The sequence below is a fragment of the Enhydra lutris genome, unplaced genomic scaffold (genome assembly GCF_002288905.1).
Source record: "Enhydra lutris kenyoni isolate GAN:26980312 unplaced genomic scaffold, ASM228890v2 scaffoldscaffold14, whole genome shotgun sequence".
In the NCBI taxonomy this organism is placed as follows: Eukaryota; Metazoa; Chordata; class Mammalia; order Carnivora; family Mustelidae; genus Enhydra; species Enhydra lutris.
Genome location: NW_019154098.1, coordinates 18,449,440 through 18,470,773, shown reverse-complemented (window position 1 = coordinate 18,470,773; position 21,334 = coordinate 18,449,440). Strand labels below are relative to the sequence as shown.

Here is a 21,334-nt window from a genome sequence, read left to right as displayed (position 1 = left end):
ACATGATACATACATATGTATGAACACACACACACATACACACACACACACACACACACACACACACATCCCAGATGGTTGTAGAGATTTGCCCTGTGTCTAGGGCTGCAGTTGGCAAACTGGTCTGTGTTGCAAATCCCACTCACCCCCTGCTTTTGTCAATCATGTTTTATTGGAGCACTCTCACTTGTTAGTGTATTTTCTGTGACTGCTTTGGCTCTACAATGGCAGAACTGAGTCCTCATGACAGAGACCATGTGGTCTGCACAACCTCAAAAATTCCTGCCTTCCCCTTCACAGAAAAGTCTGCTGAGCCCTGCTTTGGGGCCTCAGTTTCCCTCTAGCTAAATCAATGATAACAAAAAGGAACAAATGAAGGCAGGAGACATTTGGGGTTTATTGGGAATCATATTTTCATCAGAGTATTGTCAGAAGATTTGGGTTTGAATTTTGGACTCTGGACAAGCTATTGAATGTCAGATTCTTCCCTTTCCGAAGTCCCTGCTACCGAGAATGAAAGTGGATTATCGTTACCTTGAACAGCTTTGGGAATTGTAAATCTGCAGTGTAGATGTGAATTACTGTTAATCAGAGTAATCGTTTAGTATCGTTGACCAATGTACTTTTTACCTCTTTAGCCTTCCATAAACTTTGTAGAATTGCAGGAATAAGATATGTCTATGACTGTGTCACTTCGCAAGAAGATCCCTTGGTAGGATCTGGGAACGTATTAACTAAAAATGAAGAAAATCCAAATTAGGTGTTAACTTTCGTCAATAATAACCTATCAGCAGTGGTTCATTTGTTGTTGCAAATGTACCATTGTTGTGGTCAGCGTTAACAACGAGAAAATGGTGTAGAGTTTATGTGAACTCTGTCTGATCTTCACAACTCTTCTGTAAATTGGAGAATATTCTAAAGTAAAAAGCATCTTAAAAAATATTATCTTGACAAGAATTCCTAGAGACTCATACATTTTCTCAATAATCAAGCCTTCAATAATAACCAGGGCTTTCAGGGTCCTGTCAAGGCTTAAAACGAAATGTTCCATTTGCTGTTCACATACCAGTTTTATTAACTCATGAACGCATCAATCCATCCAAATGAATATTGTTGAATGGCTGGCTGCCTTATAGAAGATCTAACTCCAAACACCATGCTAGACACAGGAGATATGTTGGTGAACAGCTCATAGAGTTTAATCAGATTTTACCTTTTCTCGTTAGTTGAAAACAAAACCAAAAAAGTCCTTGGGTCATTCTGAATTGTACTTGTTTCTCTTCTGCCGTCATTACTATAAAATATTTCAAGAGTAAAATCCTCAGTTTTTAAAGGGTATAACAATTGAGTTCAGGCATCTCTGAAACAGGGGTATTTCTTAGATTTCCTTCTTGCCAAAAGGAATGGATATAAATCTCAATTTGGCTATGTTGGCTCAAAAGCAGAACACAGAGATCATTGTTAAGAGATGAAGATGTAATGCACAAGGAGAGAGAGAGAGAGCAGAACAGTACAGCAGGCACAACTCAGTACAATTCCCTGGTGATAAGCCGCTGCCAGCAGACTTGTTGCTGAATGTATTGAAGACAGAGAGAACCTTCTTAAATTCAGCGTATTTTAAACAAAGACCCCAGCGTAGTTACAGATAATGAAGACTGAAGTTTGATTGCAAACTAGGAGTTGTGCATTCTCCTCAATCCCTGAGACGTGCTCTGATACATAAAAACATCCCTGGCAATGCAGAAACAAGGCAGAAAGAAATGCAGTAGAATGTGCAAAAGTGGATAAGAATGTTTCAATTCTTAGGGCTCAGAAATTGGAAGTTGTTGTTCCTTTACATCATTTAGAGTTTGTTTTGGGAACACACACAAACACACATAAGATGAACCTTCTGCTCAACTTTATAAAATTCTCCAACCATAGTGTGAAGTTCAATCAGTCTAAAGTAAGAAAGGCTCTCCAGGAAATATTCCGTATACATACGCTCTCGTTGGAACGGATCTGACAGCTTTCAAGGCTGTTGCTGAGGTGTGCCAGAGAATGTACTCTGTGGTCCTGCTTGTGTTCTCACAACGGCACAGTCTGGAATGACTATTTCCATTTAAATGAGGAAACTAGTCCATATGAGTAAATCAAACTGTCAAATACAATATGGCAAATTAGCACTGGATCTAGATTCAAACCCACCTTCCTAACAAGTATGACCGAGGTTCTGATTATCCGGGTAGGCAAAATTAATTATGATCCCCCTCTCCCCTAGAAAAGGCCACTTTAGGGGTGCTTGGGTGGCTCAGTGGGTTAAAGCCTCTGTCTTCAGCTTAGGTCATGATCTCAGGGTCCTGGGATTGAGCCCCTCGTCGGGCTCTCTGCTCAGCAGCGAACCTGCTTCCTCCTCTCTCCCTCTCTGCCTGCTTCTCTGCCTACTTGTGATTTCTGTCTGTCAAATAAATAAATAAAATCTTAAAAAAAAGAAAAGAAAAGAAAAGGCCACTTTAGCTAGAACTGTATGGGTGTGGTATACTGAACAGAAAATGCATATATTCGCACCAGTGAAACTGCTCATGATGAGCTGGTTAGAAACAGTAGAGTAGAGAGTCTGATTATTTGCCATGGTTTCTCATGAAACACTAATGTTTTCAACTCAGAATGCATAGGGTAGATTTGAATGGGATGACTAGGTGGCTGAACCAAAACAAACAAACAAACAAAAAACACCTTCCCTGAGAGGTGGCAGACACAACTGAGTTAGCAGAGTGGTGCTGGGGTCATCCAGTAGGAGACTGATTGATCAGTCGATCGATTGATGTCTCTAGTCAATATATATGGAGATATCTAGATATCTAGATATCTATATCTATATATTATATATAATACAATCCATAACCTCTATATAATATAATCCATACTCTGTATATATAATATAATCTATAATCTATATATATTTTCAATATATGTTCTCTCTATATATGTTCAATGTATATACTCAATCTTGTTTTCTCCCTCTACTACTTTGTTATTCTTTCTCTTCTCCAGCTTACTGATTTGGGGGGCACTTTTTTTTTTTTAAGATTTTATTTATTTATTTGACAGACAGAGATCACAAGGAGGCAGAGAGGCAGACAGAGAGAGAGGAGGGAGCAGGCTCCCCACTGAGCAGAGAGCCTGATGCGGGGCTCAATCCCAGGATCCTGGGATCATGACCTGAGCTGAAGGCAGAGGCTTTAACCCACTGAGCCACCCAGGTGCCCCGGAGGCATTTTTATATTGAAATATATCAAACATTATAAAGCCTATAGGACACATTCTCATGGCTAATGCCTGTGTAGTCAATACCCAACCAAGTTTTGTGGCCATCTGTCTATCTTCTCCCGTCTCTTTTCCTCCCTGCAAGGGGTAACCCTAATCCTCAATTTTATCTCAATCATTTCCTTGCTTTTCTCTGTACTTTCACCACCTAGTGATGTATCTGCATTTAATAAATTATCTAGTTTTGGTTGGTTTTGGTCCTTCATGTAAAGAGGATGATCATACATGCGCCTTTGCCATCATGATGAGTTTGAGATTCATTGCTGTTGATAGTGAATGAATTCTTGCTTCCTGTGGTTACTACTTCAGCTTATGAATCCTTCAGTTTATTCAGTCCTTTAGCTGGCCTGAGCATTTGGTTGTTCCCAGTATTTTGTTGACACTGTTGTGAGTATCTGGTGCCTGTTCCCTGATCCAGGGTACAGGACCAAGTTTACTGAAGACAGGAACTGTCATGGATTATGCAATGAACATGTTCAAGTTTACTCCCCACCAAAAACAGTTGTGCTAATTTATGCTGCACTAGCAGGGGATAATAGTCCCATTCTCCATATCCTCATCAACATTTCGTATAATCCAGCTGCATAATTTTATCAAACTGCTTTGTATGGAATATCAGGCTAGTGGTTTGATTCGTATTTCTCTGAGAATACAATTAATTGACAACATTCTATAGGGTTAGAGTCATCTGTGTTTCTATTTTCTGAGAAATGCCTGTTTTTGTCTCTTTTTATTTTACTTTCATTTCTTTCCTTTTAATAAATAGGAATTCTTTTTATATTCTGGACATGAACTCTTTGTCCATTACATGTGTTAAAAAATATCTTTGTCCTGTATGTGACTTCTCTTTTTCACTCTCTTCGTAGTATCTTTTAATGATTAAGCATTTATGTTTTTAATTTTATTGTGGTTACGTTTATCAGGCTGCCCCCTTATGTTTTATATTTTTAATGTTCATTATAACTTATTTAAATACACGTTAGGGGGCTGATTCTGGCTGGTGGGACTGCGTTCTTCTATTGTGTAGGTCATATTTATACCACTGAAGCCTCCTTCAGCTCAGCCTACAAGTTTTTCTTCCAGTTCAGTGCTTCTCAAAAGTTGTCTGCTCTTCCCCACTTCCCTGTCTGAAACTTCTTTGTAGGCCATTGCCATCACTAATTGAAAATTACTCTAAATACCCCCAAAGTCCAAAGAATCACCGTGTGTTGGTTTAAATATCAGCTTCTTTTCACCAACTTTACCTCACATCCAGTATACTTCCTGAAAGGTCAGGAACTTTAGGATTCTCTTTCCATGTCAACTGATGCATCGTCTGAAATTACGGCAATCAGGCTCTGTGAGTACCTTCATTTCATCTGGGCAGGAATACTGTATTTAAAAAAAAGAAAGAAAGGTTTTCTTTCTAATCCCACCCAGAGATATGTTCCTTTTTGTAGCCAGATCCACATCAAGATGAATCATTTGCTCTGATTTTTAAACACACTTGAATGAATTGTTTATCTTAAAAATGGTACAATTAAAGATCTTTTCAGATTTCTATTCAGCCATGCAATGTGGCTCTTGGCCCAGGCTTGTTCCTAACCACAAGATCTCCCACCAAACAATAGAAGCACAGAAATATTTGTGAGCCTTATAAAAGATGCAGATAATCTTCTAAATATTTTTTCCTTTGTTATGAAGTGAAAGGCAATATTCTGGAAAAAATTTTGGATTGCAATTTAGAAGATGTGTCTTGTAACCTTAACTCTCATGGTAGAATCACTCCCTGTGGCTCAGTTTCCATATCTGCCAAATGAGGGTATAGAACTAACTGTTTCAAAATCTTTTGTTGTTGTTGTTGTTGTTTTTAAACAATTCTTTTTTTTTTAAGATTTTGTTTATTTAACAGACAGAGATCGCAAGCAGGCAGAGAGAGAGGGAGAAGCAGGCTCCCTGCTGAGCAGAGAGCCCAATGTGGGGCTTGATCCCAGGACCCTGAAATCATGACTGGGCCGAAGGCAGAGGCTTAACCCACTGAGCCACCCAGGGGCCCTTGTTGTTGTTTTTATTTAAAATATATATTCACTATTTGAACATTGCTTCTGGAAGTAAAGGCTCCATATTTTCAAATGGTAAAACAGGATATGTCCTCTTTATTGGTTAAGAAGATTTATTGCTGGAAGAGGGGCAGTAAAGCCCTTCAAACCCCTGATACTTTGAGATAGGGTTGGAAGCAGTTCACCAGGTTGACTAAACATAACTGGACATAGTATCTTATTCCAGACACTGACCTCATTTACCACTGTGGAAGGAAACGAACTTAATTCTGTCCAGCTGTATTTTCCAGCCATATTTTCATTGTCAGTGAGCTCAGACAAAGCCCAGTATTATTTTCAATATAAGTTGGCCTTGATTATATATTGGTACACCAAATTTCAGATTCACTCCCAAAGAAGAAAGCATTTTCATTAAAACATGTCTGATTTTAGACCTTTTCAATAACTCTTTTTCTTCCCTCCCTCCACCACAGGCATATAAAACTGATTCTGAAATACAAGACAAAAAGGTAATTCTAAAGTTCTTTTTGAATGTGGAAAGTATAGTGTGAATTCACATGTGAATGCTTACTAAGGGCTATGTCAATATCTGCTCTAGTCATTCATCTAAAAGTTTTTATTAAAGTTTGGTTTATGAGAAATGTGTCAGGCTAACTCTTGTCCCAGTTCTCATGAAACCAATAGGAGAGAAAGACTATAGAATAGTTTTAGAAGGCATTATTGCTCAATCTAGAAAGGTCTAAGAAATATAACTTCATTGTGTATCTATCACTTAATATTTTTTTCTAAGTCACCACTCTGCTGGAGGGAAATGGCCTCAGTTCTCCTGAGGGTTTTATGTTTCTAGAGTTATGCCAGTGATTGTGGGTCATTGTGGGATCTCCACTGTGGTCTTCAGTCTTGGTCTAGGTGGCCTTAGGATCACCATTGTCTGAGTTTTGTGGCCCCTTTGAGTCTTAGAGTTTTCTCTGTTTCTTCTCTGCTACGTTTGGGGCCAAGTCATATTTGTTAGAATTTCTATTGTTCTAGCTATCCTGTACAACCATCTCTTTCATTGGGTCTTTTTTGTTTCCCCAGCAGAGCTGCCAGGAAGTGGTGCTCTGACTTCTCTTCCTCCCATACTTCTCTTTCCTTCACACAAAGCCTGAGTGGTAGGTAGGTAGGTAGAGTGGCTGGAATTTCTAATCTTGGATAAATTTTTCTCACTTCCTGCTTCTAGGAAGACACCTGTCCTCTGAAGAGATTACATTTAAAACAGATCTAAAGAAAAGAACTGAACAGGAAGAACTCAGAGAGGGAGACAAACCTTGAGACACTCTTGACTCTGGGAAACAAACTGAGGGTTACAGAAGGGAGTGGGCACAGGGGAATGGGGTAGTCAGGTGATGGGTATTAATGAGGGCATGTGATGTGATGAGCATTGGGTGTTGTACACAACTAATGAATCATCAAACACTTCATTAAAAACTAATGATATACTATTAAAAAAAGAAAGTGTCATTCTACATAATAAAATAAAATAGATCTGAAGAAAGACAAGAATCTGGCCATTCAGAATGAGAGAAAAGCATTTTCAAGTAGATTCAGCAAAGGTTGTGTTTGAAGAACAATTCTAAATATATTACTTCAACTATTCTCTGTAATAACTCCACAAGATAAACACTTCTGATTTTATCAATAAAAATTAAAGTCCATATTATAAAGTAATGCCCAAAAGCCTTCAGCTAATACATACAAAAATAACTATTTTGATTGTGATACCTCATGAGACTGAAAAGATGTGAGATGGGATAAACCAGGGCACCTGTCCTTGGAGAAGAGGAAGAGATTCCCTGAGAATAGATATATAAGTGAGTCCTGAAGAATGAAGAAGCAGTTGAATGAAAAGTCAAAAGAAAAGCTTCAGGTTATGAGGACCTTATCTGTGAAGAACCTAATATGATAAAAAGGTGAAATGTTTGATGAATCAGAGACTAGAGTTCTAACATTGAACATGAAGACGGCAGTGCCCCAAAGTGAGCATAAAGAAGGGAAGAGAGATGCTGCCTAGCCTTAAGAATCAGGATGAGGGTTTGCAACTTCAGATTACCTTATGGTTACTTTATTATATGATTCTAATGTCACCATGAAAAAAAAAAAAAAGAAGTTGAAAAAGAAGAAGGCCCGTATTATTTTCCTATTGCTTTGTGACAAATTCTCACAAACCTAGTGTCTTAACACAACACAAATTTATCTTATAGTTTTTGAGATCAGAAGTCAAAAATTGTGATTGGGATTAAAATCAAGATGTCAGCAAGACTGCCTTCCTTTTGGAGGCTCCAGCAGGGAGTCCATTCTTTGCTCTTCCCTGCCTCTAAAGGCTGCTTGCACTCTCTGGCTCATGACCCCCTTCCAGTAATGACATCACTCTCTGAGTCCATCCTCTTGTCGTCTCCTTCTCTGACTCCAAGCCTACTGCCCCCTCTTTTATAAGGACTCTTGTGATTGCATTTGGCCCACCCAAGTAACCCAGAATAACCTCTCCACTTTAAGGTCTTTAACTTCATCAGATCTGCAAAGTCCTTTTTACCACATAAGGTAACATTCACAGATCCAGAATTATTAGCCCACAAACATCTTTGGGGGACCATTAAAATGTCTAAATAATTACAAAGATTTTAGAAACATTAAGGGTGAATATGTTTCTTTGTACTTCTTACAGAACCAAATAGATTATATTGTGTTGGTATAATATTAAACAGTAAACAAATGGAACACCAGAACAATATTTAGTGGTAAAGAAATGGACTAGAAGAGACAAAAATGAACTAGACCCCATTTTATAGAACAATTAACTAAAGTATAAAGAAAATATAAAAATTAAAATGGGTTCAATAACTTGAGGACTGATTAGGGACATTCATTTTTTTTCTCCTACAAGTAATACTATCCAGAGAGATGTGATAGTATCAGATGAGAGATATCTACTCTTTTATGAAAGAAAGAATCCATATAGAAGAATGACAACTGATTTACCAGATGTGTTGGATATCTTCCCTTTGCCCTTGCAGATCTACTTTCTGTCTTTTCCCATTCTGATCTCTGTCCCAGAAATCTGATCTCCATGGACTACATTGAAGGCTGCCCTTGCTCCCTGACTTCTGGTTGAGCTAATACAATAGGGAGCCTCAGAAAGACATTTTTAGAGTTAAGGAATCTATTCTTCTCTCTGAGGTTGCTGGAGACTAATTCATCCCTGTGTCAAAGGCAACTGTCCCTAAAACCCTCTCTCCTATTGGTTCCTCCTCATCACTCTCTTCCTCCATTCCATGGGGTCTCTGCTGTTTGTTGTGGCTCCCTACACTCTGCTCACTGCTTTGTTAATTTTATTAAAGCTTCTTCAGATCATCTTATTTTGTAAAAATCCATCTGTTTCTTGCTGGGGCTCTCACTGATGCAGTACACCAGAGGGAACCATGCAACCAAAAACATATGTAAAGAAAATGGCGTGAAAAAAGTGGTGATATGTGGTAAAGAGTGCAGGAAGAGCTCACATCTTGGAAACAGAAGATAAAATGGGAAGTAGAAACACTGAATGCAAGCAGAAACAGGGGTGTCAGGCAAAAGTTCACACTCGAGAAAAGTCAAGCCTATTCCTCATGTCCTCAAATAGGATTCCAGCAGGCAGGCTACTACTTTCCATTCAGCACAGATTTGCATGTAAGGAAATATGAAGCAAAATTAAAAAAAAATTCCAGATATTTAAGTACCCGTAAGATTTAGTTCACATGTACCTGTTCTAGGTAAGGTACTCTAGGATGTGCTTCAGCAAAATGAGGGAAGAGGAAATCAGAAAAAAGGTCGCCAAACTGTGGAAAGAACCAAGATGCCCTTCAACAGATGAATGGATAAGGAAGATGTGGTCCATATACACTATGGAGTATTATGCCTCCATCAGAAAGGATGAATACCCAACTTTTGTAGCAACATGGACAGGACTGGAAGAGATTATGCTGAGTGAAATAAGTCAAGCAGAGAGAGTCAATTATCATATGGTTTCACTTATTTGTGGAGCATAACAAATAGCATGGAGGACAAGGGGAGATGGAGAGGAGAAGGGAGTTGAGGGAAATTGGAAGGGGAGGTGAACCATGAGAGACTATGGACTCTGAAAAACAATCTGAGGGCTTTGAAGGGGCAGGGGGTGGGAGGTTGGGGGAACCAGGTGGTGGGTATTAGAGAGGGCACGGATTGCATGGAGCACTGGGTGTGGTGCAAAAACAATGAATACTGTTATGCTGAAAATAATAATAATAATAATAATAATAATAATAATAATAATAATCAAAGAAGACAGGGGATCTGTATAAGAGTGAGAAGAGTAAAAAGATGTCCCAAGATGACATCTGTATCACTATCTCAGAAAGCATCTGGTTCATAGTGGAGCAAAGGAATGGAAATCTTCAAGAAATGAAAGATAGTTGTTTACGAGCTCTTTTAGCCTTACCTGGAAGCTTCCTTTTTGTTTCTATTTTAAAATAAATAAGAATAGACCACTATATGTTAAGATATTGATTTGTCATGACGGTGACAAATTATTTTCCCAATGTGTTGTGGACATTAATGCTTTCATTATTATCTTGTGGTGTAGAAGTTTGAAGTTTGTATTTAGTTAAACACTTGAAATACTTCTGTGATTTCTTCTATCACATTTCTCCACTGAAATTTTTCTGCTATAAGGTCTAGCCATATATAGTCATATAATTTCTCTTTCTAAATTAGACTTCACCCTTCCATTTTATAGATATTATTTTGGTTTGCAATAGAAAGGGCATGATTTTGTTGAGTAGTTTTTAAAAATAATCTCCATTACCAACCATTCCCCTTTTTTACTGGTATTATTTTTTATAAGATTACATAGTGGCATTCAACACATATATAATAAGTGCAGAAGTCATAAATGTTGCTTTTTCATACTATATGCACACTTAGAGTAGAAAATACATCATGATCAATAGCCCCAAAGCCCCTGTCATGCTTCTTCCCTGACACCATTGCCCTGATGTCCACAAACACAACTATTATATCGAATTCTAACATTATATATTAGTTTTGCCCATTTTTGAGCTTTATATAAATGAAATAAGAAAACATCACAAATTATGTCTAGATCTGTTTACTCAACACTCTATGCATTCTTTGATATCCAAACATTTGGGGATATTCTAGTTATCTTTTTGTTGTTGCTTTTGAGCTTAATTCCTTAAAATTCTGAAAATCTTTCCAAAAAAGGGAACACTATTATTAAAGTTCTTCCTTTCCCATCTGACAGCAGCACAGTTGCTGAGTTGTAGGTAACTCTTTCTTCGGCACCATGTTTGGCCATCGTGCGGTGTTTAGGCATTAGGAGAGAAGAGCATTGTCCTTGTACGTGCAATGGCGACTATCTTTTCTGAATCTGGCCAGTGGAATCCATGGTCCTCTAAGGTATACTCTAAAGACAAACTCCGACCAGTGGAGAGGGGAAAGCAGTGGCAGCTTCTGTGAATCTGTGCTTCGATCCAGCATAACTCCTCCTTCAATGACGAAAACAGTCATAGGACATTTGAAAGTGCTTGAGGTGTCTGTGTCTGCCTGCCAAAGGCAGAATCAATGAAGTATAAGTTTAAAGCCAGATTAGCTTTGTCATTTTTAATGCACCCTTGAATGTATGGTAAGATATTTCATTACTCCAGATAACTTGTGATTCTTCTCATGAAATTCTCATAAGCTCTAAGTAATATAATTTGAATAGATTCATAAAAAGTCATCCCTTAAAAGTGAGTGCCAGTTTTGGAAATAGATCTGAAGTGCCTCATATAAAGAGAGGTGAATGGTGTGGATAATACATTTGACACCAAAAATAATATGAAATTACAAACTCAGGAGGCAGGATTGTGTCGATGATAACTGTCTTAGTCCATCAGGTTGCCACCACAAAAAATGTCATAGATTGTGTGACTCAAACAACAGATGTTTATTTCTCACAGTTCTGGAAGCTGGGAAATCCTTGATCAAAGCACCAGCTGACTTGATTCCTGGCCAGAGCCCTCTTCCCAGTATGCAGATAGACTCTTTGCTCTGTCCTCACAGGGCAGACAGAGAAATTCTCTCTCCCATGGCTCTTCTTATACGGGCAATAATTCCAAAAATGAAGCCATCCTCATGACCAAATTGCCTCCTATAAGGCCTACCTCCCAATGCCATCACATCGGGTATTAGGGTTTCAACACACGAATACTGGGAGGACATAAACATTTACTCCATAGCAATAACCAGCTCTGAAGGCAGTTGACAGAACAAGAGCTCAGCTATCTTTAGAGAAATGATATGACACTTCTGCCCAAATCTGGTCTTATTCTAGTTTTCATCATCTTAATAAATGGCATACTGTATTTGGCAACAAGTCATAAATTACAATTTTTATTAAAAATGTCTGTGTTTGGCTACCAGTATATTTTCAAGCTTCCTAACATATGTCCTCCATGACGAATGAGATCTAATGTCTTATGTTCCCAGTTGTCATATAATAAGAACTAATAACTCTTCACTGAGTAGAAAAGTAAATAAGGTGGTTTTGGTCACACGAATGCCCAGTGTTTCCTTTTTTTTTTTTTTCCATTTACTATGGGTGTCAGGGCAGCCTCAATCCACACAACATTCTGGTCCTGCTATTATGCCCTTTCCCAAAAGCTTCTCTCAACTGTGTTTCTGCTTTGGATCTGTCATATGGACTGAATAGCTACTTCCATGAAAGTTTCAGGGAGCTTTCAACTGATACCAATGTTGAAATATGAAACATCTAATGAAATGAAGAGTTTCAGCACTCAGACACAGAACAACTATTCTGGTTATCTATTAACATTTAACAACCAACCACAGAGCTCTGTGGCTTAATACAGCAACTTAGCATTATCTTTCATGATGCTGGAGGTTTAGAAACTAAGCTGTGTATTCCTCATTTGGTATTTTTCATACAATTACAGTGAGGTTGCAGATGGGGCTGTAGTCATATCGAGGCTTCTTCACACACGTCTGGAGTCTGAGCCAGCGTGGCTAGCACAGCTGGGGCTTGGTGCCGCATCTCTATATATAGCCTGTCCACATTTCTAGCACAATGGTCTCAGGGATCCAAGAAAGAATGTTCCAACGAAGCGGAAGCTGCCAATATTTATGGAGTTGGCCTGGAAATTGGCCTAGTGCCATGTTTACAATATCCTATTGGTCACTGCAGTCACAGATCTCACCCAGATTCAGAGTGGGAGGAGTTTCATTACAATTGAATTTTCATTGGTTCCATCAAAAAAACAAGGGCAATGGTTACTCATCATGTGGAGTGTGGAGCACGTGTTGGGAAAAGGGCAGAGGCTGACAGTTCCTGATGAGGTTAAGTATTTGTGTTTCAGTTTGAAAATAACACCTAAGAAATCAGTGTTTCAGTAGATAAATTCTCAAAATCTGAAAGAAATATACTCAAACCTTTCAATTATAAACACAATAGACATTTAAATAAGTCTATAGACAAGGCTTAATTCAAAATCTAACTTCTGGAGTCTTTTGCTTTTAACAAGTTAATTTAAGGTTAATTTAACAAGGTTAATTTTTCAGAAATCCAAACTTGGCTGATAGATGGTGGAATAAATAAAATATAGTGCTTTATTTGACCAGGGTTACTTATCAAATAATCCCAAACAACAACAACAACAAAAAACCTGTATTCTTGAGTTATATTTCAAGCAATATAAGGAAACCTTCTACAGTCAGAACCAAACAGACATTGTACATATGGGAAGACTGAGAAATGGCTAAAATGCTGACCCATAGCAGTCAATCTCTCCAGTAGACAAAAAAATGTGAAATTATGAAATAAGATATGGTAGAAGAGATCTTTTGAGCCATTGGCAGTGGTTGAAACATTTTGTTGGTTGGCAATTAATTATAGCAGTGAAGTTCCAACCTCCTCACTGCCAAGCAGCTCATGTAATCTAAGAATCAACTTGGCACCTGTGAGCTAAACTTACCGTTGAGAAGGAGATGGCTTGCAATAAACCTTGACATCAGACCTGGAAGATCTCCCCAGTGTCAGCCCTCTAGTCCACATTTCTCTGTGTGTCAAAATTATTTGGAGATCCTGGTGAAATATAGACTCTTATTTAGTGGATCTGGGCTAAGTGCAGAGATGCTGCATTTCTAACAAGCTCCCAGTTGTTGCTGATGTGGCCAGTCTATGGACTATCTTTTGAGTAGCAGACTCATGCCAACATATCATTTTAGTGAATGGTTATAACTATAAGTAAACTTGAGATGAAATTTTTTTATGATTCAAAAGTTCTACGAAGTGAGACACCAAGTCTCAGTATGTAAATTAAATAAATTACATATGAAGCTCAAGAATTCTAAAGCAGATAGAGACCTTACAAATTGTTTAATAAATTAACTGAAAATAAGGAAGATGACCCAGCCAATGAGTACCAAGTAATAGGTGTGCAATGTATTTGTGTTCTAGACTGTCTCTGGATAACCAAGATGGCTACATACCTCAAGAAGGGATTATCAAATTGTGTGAGAGGATCAAAGGATTGATGACATCCATGACAGGTTTCCACAGAGCTCATCATAAATGTAGGGACAAAAATGTAGAATCATTACAATGATAGGTTTATAACATTCTGGCATATTCCATTCTGATTACAAAGAGCTTGCTTGTGTCATTACTATGATAAAGATCTCACTTAAGAAAAGAATATCACATACCCACTGTTACTTGTTTTGGCAACCCACCCATACAGCTATTAGAGAAGAAAATTTAGCATAAGATAACAAGTCTCCACCCATGCACATCTGTCAGATTCTTTCTCATACACACCCTTTCTGGTGGGTTGACTATAACATAGCCTCAAGCTCTATCACTCTGCTCTTAATTAGGTAGGAAAATTGACTAACATATAAGAGAAATTGTAAGATTTAATATTATGTTGTGTGTGTGTGTGTGTGTGCTTACATACCTATCTATGTATTTATTTGTATCTTTCTAAATTCCTATCTATGGATAAACAAGACCTTTTTTTAAGAAGGCTCTGGAATTTGATTTTGATCACAGTAAGCCAAAAGAAGGGAGTGGGAGAATTTCAGCACCAACTTAGGGAAAAGGGATTGTTTTCAAAGGAATTTCATAGAATTGGTTGTTTGATTGAGTCTGTTTTTCCCAGAAAGGGCCAGGGGAAATAAAGTCCTAGCAACTCAAGTCTCTCTAGAATGATCCTCAGCTTTGGTCACCTGAAAAGGATCTGGTAGTAGGACTGTGATTTCAAAATGCAGAAAAGGGGATTTGCTTCCAGATACTTCCTCTCTTACTACTAATGCTAACCTTTCATGTCACATTAAGAAACAAATTCCAAATGCCAACACCCCTGTGGATTGTTGATTTATTTTCCTTCAAACATTCAGTTTCACTTCGTATTTCTGAATTTATTGAGGAGTATAATGTGCCCACCACCTATACTGGCTACCATGGAATAAGAGTAACTAAGACATGCTCTTGGCCTAGATTCTCTAAAAGCAAAGCTCAGGGCAAGGATAAAAGCACAGACACATACTTGGGGGCCAGGCACAAGTTCGACCAACAGGCATTTAAAAAAATAGATGTGAAGCAAGAAAAGCTGAGAAACAATTCATTTAGTTACTCTGCTGGTCATTTTCTCAGTCAGTCTCAAAGAGAAACCATTGGGTGACGTGAGGATGGTTTTCTAGCACATATCCCTTTCTCTGGAGAGCTCCATAGAGAACCACATCTCAGAGTAGTTCATAGAAAGGAGAGGAGGATGAAGGTATCAGCCTGATCCCTCCCATCTCCTGCTTCTGCTGGTCAGGGTTTATCTCTGGGAGTCTGATCAGACCCCCAGTTCACATCATCTGTTTCCCTATGACCACTCAGTAAGGCAGATCCCATGTTCCCTTTTCATCCAGTTCTGAAGAAGGAGGGCATGTGACATGAATAGAGTTCAGCCTGAGGCTTCAAATCAGACTCCAAGCAGGTGATTCAGGAAGCTCAGTTAGGGTGCTGGAATGAGTGGTATCAGTGTGATCTGGGAGGCAGGTGATATTTTGGAAAAATGAAGCAGTCAAAAATATCTGAAGTAGAGCAAAAGGCTTCTGTGTAACAGTCAGCTCTTCACTGCATCATGTCTTATGTCTTCCAGAATATCTGGCTTCTCTACTACATAATGAGGCATCCATTTTATTTGTTTTTTTCTTTCCTGAGAAAATGACACTTTCACTCCTTCCAAAAATGATAATTACAAGCCCAGTCAGATATAGAGTCTCTCTCAATATGTTAATTAGCTAGATGTCATGTCTTGGAAGTCTAAGGTGACAAGGTGTCTAAGGTGTTTGCTAGTTATCTATAGGGATAAATCGATCTAGGAATGAAGATGTGGTTTAAGAGATTGTTTGGAATCCAGTGACAGAAGGCTGTATGAACATTGTGGCAATGAAATGACACTGAAGCCCTATGAACCCCACATTGTTCATTCTCATGTAAAATGGGGATACATGAGCAATTGGCCATGTGGTAGGGTTCACACTGACCATGAAATAGAAGTGTTTGAATACTTAAAGTCATGACAGATATTCAAGAGACTACTAACATAGTTACTAAATCAGCTGTGCTGGGTTTTCCTCTCACTGACTCTCAGCTGTCTCAGTGTCTGAGAAAAATCCCTGACTTGTTCTATGAGGGCATTGCTTGGGAAAAGTGGGATTAATGGGATGTTATTGCTTATGTTCAAAATTTCCATACTATGGAGGCCCTATCACTTCAACTACATAGGTGACTTATTCTCCTGAATGGGGAAGTCATTTGTGCCATGTCGGTTCTGGATGAAGGTAGAGTTCTCAAATGTGAAACTGGCTCTAAGATGCTATGCTATGCAGTAGGCCACAGGCAGGAAAATAGGGAAATGCTGAGGTATTTAAATGTTCTGGAAAGTATCACTTGTCCTGAGGAATTGGCCTCTGCCATGTGGAAGATGACAAGGACTTACAAGGCAGTGATAGATCCAGATTAAAGATGACATGACAGAGATTCAAGTTAAGGTAATTATATTTATAGCACTGTTTGGCTTGTCTTGACTACAGTTATCTTCTCTTCCAATGCTGTCCTAACAAAAATAAGGAAGTTCAGTTACAAAAATTGGTCCACAAAGATAGAAGATAAACTATACTGGGATAGATAAATTATAGAGATATACACATCTTTCCTGCTTCTCTCCACTGCTGATCTCTTCAATATGGGGTAAAGTTTACTCTACTAAGGGGGTAAGTAGCTCTCAATGTGGTATCTGGAAGATAGTGGGAATCAGAAGCCCAGTGGAAGTTCTTTCTTTTCCCTTCTAAATAGAAAGACATGCCTTACAGCACCAACACTAGACTTTTACAAGAATCTATCTCAAAAAGGCAGTAAAGATATTTGTTTTGGGCCCTAGCCATTGATGAAAACATAATTACCTCACCAGATAAACCATTGTATACTTGCCAGGAAGTCATATAAAGGATGGCAGTCAAAGAGTAATGAAAGATGAGTCTTATGTTTTCCTCTATGTATAGCAGAGTTGGACAGATATCTATTGATGGAGGTCCAGAGGTTGGGAAGTTCTGGTCAGGGCAGCCTTATGTAAAATTGTGAAATCATGATTCCACTTCATATGCTTGTAACATTTTTTGAAATCCACAGAACACTCATGCAATTTCATCCAAAGTTCAGCACAGCCTGCCATTACTCCCATTTTTCAGATGAATGAACCGAGGCTCAGGATAGGCAACTGACTTACCAAAGTCGTATAAACTCTTACAGATAGAACCAGAACAAGCATCTAAGCCTTCTGAATCAAATGTGTAATAGATATTTTTATAATAGTAACTGGGTGAAAAACAAGAGACGAGACGAAAATCTTGGACAGCAATGTAATATATACATCTTGCTAATATACCTTCAGAGGCTCACAAGGGGCACACATCCCAAGCACTCTTTCCCCATTAACTAGGAACTATGTAACACATGTAAAGAAAATAAAGGAGCACAAAAGATTTACAATAGAAGTCTAAGCACTGGCATCATACGTAGTAGAAAACCTCGCCTATGGTAGATTAGAGATACTAGTTCATCACATTGTCCTCTGGTCCTATCCCCCATTTATAAGGGAGGGAGGGAGAGAGTTGGGAAAGTAGGCTGCCTTCAGATTCCCTTTTCACTTGTACACTGCACACTGTATAAGTTTGTACTGCATGAGCTGTGAGGGATTAGGGTGGGGAAGTGAGAAAGGGATTATGTCCATGTTCTGTCCACAGCAAGTTCTGTTGTTGTCTGCCTTCTGTTGGGTCTTTGCTAAAATCCAAGCTGTGCTGATGTGTTGACATATCGGATGCCCAGGAAGCTTTTCCGAACACCTAGATGAGGAGATTGAAAGCACAGCAGAGGAACAAGAATCTGTTCATGAATTAGGTTTGATCCAGTGCCTGGCAATGGCAGTATTTCACAGGAAACACCTTGATGTCATGCAGAAGAAGTGTTAAGAGCCCCTGGCTCTTGCTCAAACCCAACAGCAAAGAATGCAACTGTTCTGTGAGTAGTTGGGGTAGATAATATCTTTCCAGCAGGAAAAAAGAAGAAAAAATTAAAAACACTTGGTAGATCAAGCACCTGCAGAGACTCAGAAAATCATGTGCTGTTGACCAGACAATTCCAAAAGAGACCCTCACTCTGGCAGGGACTAAAGTTGGTGGTATCTTGTTCCTCCCATGCAAGTTCCTCACCTGTTTCTGGGAAATGAGTTCATCAAGTATACTTATCTTGTTGAGTTGGGGTTAACTAAATGGCATGTTTAATTTGATTTTAAAGAAAACCATACTTGAAACCTAGCTTTAAAAATATAGAAAGTAATAGTTGTAAAAAGCCACCAACTAGTTTTTCAAGTAAGGAATTAGGGGCTCAGAGGTGTCAAAGACTATTCCGAAGGTCTAGACCATTAGCGACAGAGCTAGTGATAGCAGAAGTTTTATGTGTAAACTGTTTATTATGCACCACACTCGGTGAAGCGGTTCACACAGTGTTCTCTTAAAATTTCATCAGAATCCATTTACTTCTACAAATAAAGAATATGAGAATTGGAAAAGTAAAATGATTTGCCTAAATGAATTTCAACCCTAAGATAGGATATGAGCCCACCATACTTGGCTCAGTTAGTTATGCTCTAGTTAGTTAGAATTCCAGAGTATTTAATTTGCTCACTAATCTAAGGTGGCAGAGCTAGAGAGCTATGGTCTCTTGAACAACTGGTCATGGGGTAATATACGATGTAGCCTACCTGTCTGTACTCTTCTCTCTCTTTCCCTCTCTCACATTCTTTCTTTCTCCCATATTCCTTCCCTCTCTTTTCCCTCCCTTGCAGTCATCCTTAAGCCAGCTTGCCTGGATAATGATTAAGTTAAAAAACGAAAAAGACATATTCCAGGTAGTAATTACACATTTTCAAACCGCTTCAGTATTTCATTTCATTTGGAACTCTTCTAATTTTTTAAATGTAATCTAAGATTATAAAGCACCATAAAGTATCTTCCATTTTAGACTCCTTCATTATGCTTGCTTCTGGATCATTCTCTGAAAGCATAGCCTGTATTGCATAAACTCCTCTTCTAAAGAAGACTTCCACGCTTTCCCTTCCCTCTGATTTCGTTTGTTACTATAAGCTGGGATTTTAGGACTCTCCATTATATATACTCATCTGCCTTCTCATCCTAAGCTCCTAGTGCCCTGAGAATGGAGCATGTACCAGGCTCTCTGAACTTTACTTTTCAGGTTTGTATACCTCTGATCCCCAAGCCTTGGATTGTTCTCTTTCTTTTCAATATAGTAATAAATACTTCTTTCCCTATCTCTTCCACCACCAGTGGAAGCCCCAAACATCTCTCAAATGACATCACAAATACCATTTCCCCCAAAACAGGATTTGCCTTCTTCCTTCTATAAATTCCCATAGCACTTTTTTTTGTGTGTTAATTACCATAAGCCAGCTTCCCCAGAAGCAGACTCTAGAGATTTGCATGAAGGCATTTTTTTTCTTTCATATTTAAGATTTTATTAGTTGGAAAATGGGGGACGCTTCATGAATTCACATACCAGCCTCGTTTAGGGGCCACACTGATCTTCTCCATATAGTTCCAATTTTAGTATATGTGCTGCCCAAGGCATTTTGTTGGGGAAGCAAGATTGTGCAAAGAAGTGCAAAGCTATCTCTCAGGCCACAGCCAACCCCTTGGGGAGCTCTGGAGCTGTGAGCAAGGGTCAGAGCCTTTACTTTCCTCTGTCCAAGGGCAAGGACCTTGGGCAAGGAACATATAGGGAATACCAATCTATGAACTGTCAGCTTTCCATACAACTGGGGGATGAAGCCTTCCATCTAAAAAGGACAGAAGGCAGGGGTAGAAATGTGAGTGATACACCACAGTAGCCACTTCATCATTCTAGAAGGAACCTGGCGTCCTTTGCTTTGTAGGTCATGACCAGAAACTAAAATTAATATTTCCTAAGTATTTTCTGAATTCCTTGTAGCTGTTAGTACTGTGCCCAAGAGATGCTGGTCAAATAATTTGCTGAGATAATTTATCTTGTGCTCTCCAACAGAATTTTCACTTTAAAGGTATATTAATGAGGTATGTCAGACACATTCCATCTCCATTTTCTAGAGGAAAAAAGTGAGGCATTGACTGATCACTGGAGTTGGTCAATAGCACAATTCATTCAAGAGTTTCATTTTTTAAGGTTTTATTTATTTATTTTTGAGAGAGAGTGGGAGAAAAAGAGAGAGAGAGAGAGAGATGCGCAGAGGGAGAGGGAGAAGCAGACTCCCCACTAAGCAGAGAGTACAAAGCAGGGCTTGATCCCAGGACCTTGAGATCATGATCTGAGTCAAAAGCAGACACTTAACCCACTGAGCCCTGCAGGTGCCCCCATTTAAAAGTTTCATTGAGAAAACCTAGGTCTCAGGACTCTCAGGCTGTCTTTGGAAAAAAAAATGTACTCAATTAACCAAATACAAATAGTAGCTCAAAAAAGGGCTACAGTTGGGTCCAGAGTTCATAACCTTGCTCCCTAAAACCCTTTTCAAAAATTCCTGCTTCTGGACCTCCCTGAGGTGCCTCAACTTGATAAGTTATTAGACTTCCTTTTGGCACATTTTCATGTGCAAAGAGCCAGAGCTTTCAACTGAGATTTAAAACAACTTTGGCTCATTGCCCAGGGCTCATACTGTGGACAGAGCAGAAAGCATCCTCCAAGAATCTTTAAAACAGTCACTACGAGGCAGATGACCTGAAGTGTAATCCCCTGAAATCATTTTTCAGGAGATGTGTCACAGTCATAAAAACAGGTGAAGTCATAAAGAAGCCCTGTTTAAGATAACAATGTCCCCTTCCCATTCCCATCCTTGTTCCTAGTCCCACCCCCATAAGTACTCTACTATTACCCTCACCCACCCCAAATCATAGCTTTAGCAGAGAAAAATCACCTATAATGTAGCCTATTTCTAGGAAAACATCAATCCCAGCCATATGCATGAATCTGTTTCTGTTGCATGGATATGATCTGGTACTCAGCAGGATTTGTTTACTGCCACTGCTAGGAACTCCAGACGATTGAGGCAAGAGGAGGCCTGCTTCAAGTACCTAAAAAATCAAGATCTGGGCATCATCACCTTGGCTAGTTACCTCCTTTTCTTTGGATTCTTGACATATGGAAAGAAATCTGTATATACAGATCACACCTAAGTACTTGTGCCTGGCTATATACACGGAGTTGTTAGAGCAGCGTTAGTCTTCCATTCAATGTCAAATCAATTGTCCTTCAATGTAGCTCTTTTGGTCATTACTCCTGCTCAAGGGCCATCAAACATCCCTGTTCGTAATGCCAAATCCTGAGC

At 38.9% G+C, this 21,334-nt stretch overlaps 1 pseudogene; it reads right to left on the bottom strand.

Annotated features, from left to right (window-relative positions):
* LOC111146776 overlaps positions 1 to 4,618 on the bottom strand; it is a 46,214-nt pseudogene extending 41,596 nt beyond the window's left edge.
* Positions 4,619 to 21,334: the final 16,716 nt, after the last annotated feature.